The sequence below is a fragment of the Protobothrops mucrosquamatus genome, unplaced genomic scaffold (genome assembly GCF_001527695.2).
Source record: "Protobothrops mucrosquamatus isolate PMUCROS unplaced genomic scaffold, P.Mucros_1.0 scaffold1238, whole genome shotgun sequence".
In the NCBI taxonomy this organism is placed as follows: Eukaryota; Metazoa; Chordata; class Lepidosauria; order Squamata; family Viperidae; genus Protobothrops; species Protobothrops mucrosquamatus.
Window position 1 is genome coordinate 140,024 of NW_015387445.1, and position 5,691 is coordinate 145,714.

Below are 5,691 nucleotides of genomic sequence, written 5' to 3' on the forward strand. Positions count from 1 at the left end.
TCAGTTTATACAATCTTTTTATATAACAGTCTATTTTGTGTTAACCAAGAGTATTATAATATTAAAAGTAGTAGGAGACTTAGTGGCATGTTCTTGTACATTCATATTACAAAATCTCCAAAATTGTACAAGAACATGCCACTAAGTCTCCTACTTTTAATATTATAATACTCATGGTTAACACAAAATAGACTGTTATATAAAAAGATTGTATAAACTGAAACACACATATATGTATATGTATATGTATATGTATATACATATACATATATTTATAATCCAAGAAAGTATTTGTTTTGGTGACCATAATTTTGAAGTTTTTATAAATTTAGATTAATTCACATGCTGAATTTCCAAACAAAATAGAAATACTGTCCAACCCAGGTAAATCATAGTGAAATAATAAACACATACTATTGTTAATTACAAATTCAGCACACGGTCAAGATTGTCCACATAGATACAAAGGGAATATATGCTGTTTGTGTTTATATATGTTTCCACATATTAATCATTATATATATCATATAGTCATGTATTGAAAGGGCAGTTTATTTATTCATGTATTAAATGTATAAAGCTGACCAACTCCATTGCCATTCTGGGAAGTATATAATAATATACATAAAAAACACAAATAAAAGAACATTGGGCTGGAAGAGGAGCATGGGGGTGGGGGCAGCCTGGGGGATGGCCTGCACTTCCCAGGGCCTTCCCTGGGGCCTTGAGGCACTCCATGATCTGCTTAATGACTCACACATTTCTTTAATGATCTATTGGTGAGAGCAGGCTGGGGGAGGGTTGTAAGTGAGGCAATCACAGGAGTGCTTCACATAATAGCCATCACCACTTCCAACCATAATGGGCAGGCTTGATTACAGTCATGAACTGAGGACTACCTGTACATAAGAGGCCTACTATACCTATACCTACTACAGCCCAGAGCCTAGGGAAAGAACTAGATTCTGAAAGCTGTTCTGAACAACTTCAGGATGAAACCAAACATATTTCTGGAAGGAAGCTGTTCCACAGGGCAGGAACTTTGACACAGAAAGTATATTTCTTAGGTACCATCAGATGACATTATTTAATAGATGGGAACTAGAGCATACCAACTGCCTGATTATACACAATGGATAGAAATCATGGAAGGTAGATGGTCCTCATATAACTAAGCCATATGTCACGAAGAGCTTTATTTCCAGGATCAGGAACCTACTGGTAACTGTTTTAGCCTATGAAGCAGAGGTATTACATCAGCATATCATGGCACCCCTATAGCCACCCATGCCACTGCACTGTGGGCCAGCTGCAGCTTCCAGGTGGTCTTCAAGGGTAGTCCCATGCAGAGTAAATTGTAATCACCTAAAATGCAAGGAGTCCAAGGATTTAAAGGCTTCCTTGCCCATCACAATACATGGATCTGCCATTTGCTCCTAGAGCAAGATCTATGAGTCCAAGAAGACCCCCAAATTGTGTCTATGGTTTTTCAAGGCAAAAACCCAAATAATCCAATTGCCTTTGGGATCCCCAAATTGTGCGCCCCTTCCAAAGGGGCAAGTGCAACCCTGTTGAGAGCTAAAGAAGGGAGACCCTCAGTCCCAGCTATTCTAAATTCCTAAGGTTCTCTAAGTCCAAATGAAAGTTCCTATTAACTGGGCCATATAGATTTGGCTTTGTGTGATGTTAACAAAAGCTGCAGAGAGATCATGTTTCATTTTTTTGAAGAAGAAATATGGTTTGGAGAAAAAAAAAAATCCATTTAACCCTATGATTTAGTTAATGTTTATTGCCTGAATATTTTTATGTAATTGATTCTGTGAGATTCGTCTGAAATCTCACCACCTAAAAGCATTTTAAATAAACAAACATAATTATATAAAGCCATAAAGTATCTTTTAGGAGCACCTATATTCCCCACCAACCGAAAATAGTGGGGATTTCCATCAGAAGACCTGTCAATCTGCATGACAAGACATAGAAGAGTCAAGCCGTGTTGCCCCTATCATTCATATTATATGGCTTATTTCCTGGGCTCCTGAGTCCCTGTGGCAGCATTTGAGATTCAGGCCAAGAAGTCTTGATGGTGTTATTCCACTCATGTCAACTCATCAGAAATTTTCTCAATCCAGGAATCAGCTTCTGCTCAAGGCTGCATAAATTTATTTTTTTTAAATATTATATATGAAAGCTGAATGTTGTAAAAGTATCACTTAGGAGCACCTATATTTCCAGGAGTTCCTCTGGATTCCACTAGAACCTCAGAGGTATTCTTACATAATTAAAATGGTGGATTTCTTATTTGGAAAAATTCTTAGGACAGGAACATTTCCACAAGTGTGCGTCCGCAACATATTGTTAATGTTCTAAATATTCCCCACCCACCGAAAACAGCGGGGATTTCCATCAGAAGACATGGAAGAGTCAAGCCGTGTTGCCCCTATCATTCGTACATGGCTCATTTCCTGGGCTCCTGAGTCCCTGTGGCAGCCTTTAGCTTTGAGATTCAGGTCAAGAAGTCTTGATGGAGCCAAGTGTCTTAGGAGCTAGATGGCTAGCTAACTTCTTTCACATCAGTTATGTTTAAAGAGTTTCTGCTTCTCTGTGTGGTATAGCTCCTTTATCAGGATATGTCCTGATAAAGCAGTACATATAAAAGCAGTACTCTGAAGATTATGGGGTATCTTCCTATAAAGAGACTCACCTAGTACACATTACCAAGGAAAAGTTATCTTATTTACCAGACAATGCTACTGAGCTTTTATTTGTTAACTGGCTGCATGCTATTGTGAATTTCAAAAAAAAATTATCTATATTTTAAACAAGACAAGGAACAATCTTAGGTCTTGAAATCTGTATTCAGAATAGCACAGGATGAAAACAACAGAAAAACAGAAATGTTAGAACGAAAACAAACTTCCAGTGTATTTCGGTATTTCATCCCCCCCCTCCATTAAACAATTTCAATTATTTCAAATGCCCCTTCCTACTTTCTACTTTAAAAGAGCTGCTGTATTTACATAGCTACACTTAATTCATTAAGATTGTTCTATGTAGTGATTTTTCAGCTTACTGACTGAAGTGCTGCTTTGGCATGCAGAAGGCCACCATTTCAATCACTGGTACTGCAAGGCAAAATGGTCATTAAGATTTCTTAATGATCATTAAGGGACCCCCCAAGCCTGCTTCCAACCCTATTGCTTTATGTTCTATGTTCTTTCATTTTAGCTCTTGGTTTCAGACCCTGGAGAGCTGCCAGTCAGAGGAGGCATTCCAGAGCTACATGAAAAAATGATTGGAACCATTATAAGGTAGTTTCATATGCTCATGCAACGTTTTATTTTCCCTTAACAATGTTTGTCTGTTACTGTTCTAAGGCTTCATATAAATATCCTAGCTGGTTTTCCAACAGAAACTATGGATTGCTGTTGAAGTTCTGTTTTCATATCCTGGAGCAACGTTATTTAATAGTGTACTGACAATTTGTCACTAGTAGTTTCGTTAAAGCACGGATGGAGCCAGTGGTGGGTGATGAAAATCTAATGAAGACAAAGGTGATTGTAGACAGATTCTCATTAGTTTCCTTTATGAGCTGCTGTAGCCGAGAGAGTGATGACAGGAATGTCTACATGAAGCTGAGGAAAGCATGCACCATTTGCTGGAAAGAAATAATAACATTTTGAAATGGGTGACGAGGAAAAAAAATATACACAAAGAACAAAGACTTCCTGAATCAAAGGCGCACTTAGTTTATCTCAAAACAGAAAGCACAGGCTTGATTAAAATTAATATCTCTTCTGGATTTGCCCAGATAGCATCAAGCTGAGTGAATCTAGGCAACTGTATACTTCAGATGACTAGAAAATGCTTCATAATGGCTCTCAGATGGTCCTCTTGCCTATCTCTGCCCATTAGGGTTTGGTTCACTTTAAAAAGGGTTGTCAGATGGCACTCTGTGGACTCTTTTGAGTGGAAAAATATTGACGTTTCATCAGTCTTATTGTCACAGAATAAGCCTGCATGTAGGCTCTTACCCATATGCAGTCAGATTATAGCAGCAATGGTGTTCTTGTGAGGATAACCTATAGAAAAATAGGAGAAAATCATACACCGAAAAGGCATTCGCACATTAAATGCAGTTTCTACTAAGTTCCCTCTAGTTTAGCCTTATCGAATGTGATGCCCTCTGGCTGTGCTGGGAACTACAATTTTGAGAATTCCTAGTTATGGTGCATAATTTATAATATAGGTTACACTACTAGAACCTATTCTCCTTTCTCACACCACAAAATTCCTAAATATCTTTTTATTAATTATTATTCCTTCTATTCCCCAATTTTATGCTTGTGAAACCAAAGCAACCCTACCCTACTCACAAAAGGGATGCAGCAAAATGTAGCAAACGGGATGCAGCAAAAGTATCCACCCGCCCAAAAGGAGGGGGGAAAAACAGTAATCAGATATCTAATTAAAATGGGAATATATCAAGACTCAATCTAAGCAGAAGGTCCTTCAGCCTTTAAGTAATATTTTTTTTTTAAAAAAACACAAGCTGACAAGCAAGGTAATAGGGAGAGCAAATGGATATTGAGAAGGGAAGCTGAGAGGAAAGAAAGGGGAAAGGCACAGAATGGTGGAGACAGCATAGGATGGGAAGTAGATGCTGAATTAAATTGCCAGGTGAAGAGAAAAGGAGGGAATAGGGGCCAGAGAGGAAGAAATAACTCAGTGTGATGATGGTGACCATCACGTGACCACTGGCTCCAGAGAAATGAGCATTTTTGACTGGGGTGTGTGTGCAGCAATGGCTTCCTTCAAGCAAAACCGAGAGATTGAAGACTGCATTCAGACACACATTTTCCCATTTGTCCCACTTTAACTCTAGCTGTGTGAAAGAGGATGAACAATGGGAAGGTCTTAACAGCTGTGGCAAAAAGAAGGGAAATTTTGCCCTCAGTTGTGGTCGTAAGTCAAGGACTACCTATACTTGTATCCCAGCTTTTCTTGCTTTAATAAAACAGCAAATCTAAAAGGATATGAGTATCATGCATCAGTATGAGAAAATCCAAATTCCAATGGTAACATTTCATCTCACAAATATACACTTCCATGGAAAATGTTACCTTCTGTTGGCAGATTTATGAGCCTGACTTTACAAAATCTTCCCTCAAATTCTCCAGCACTAAAGCTAATGAAAAAGTTTAGATTGAATATTCTTGAAAGAGCCTAAAGCTAAATGAAATTTTCTCAATTAATGTCCCAGAACAGTGAGATCCTACAAACATATGTACATAAATAACCACCATATCATTCCCTTTGGGTTAAGCAACCATGCAAAGCACAGAAGTAAGAATCAGTAAGTAGAAGAAATAAAAGACATGGATATAATACCACTTTATTTCTCTATTTTTTTTTTTATCACAACTACATACGATTATTCTTTAAAATCCTTGTCTTTTATTCTTTAAAATCCTTGTCTTTCCCTTTTTAAGGATCTCTTCAACTATATCCAACAAGGACTTTCTTGGTCTTCCCTTCCTCTTAACTAATTCATTTTTCCTTCAAATATTTGTTTTGCAATGTGACCCTCATTCATTTTCTCTATGTGACCAAAACCACCTTAATGCTCATTGTTCTTCTTTTATCCTGGTCACACATTCTTGTGTTTGGTCCACATTCTTTCAGCACCCC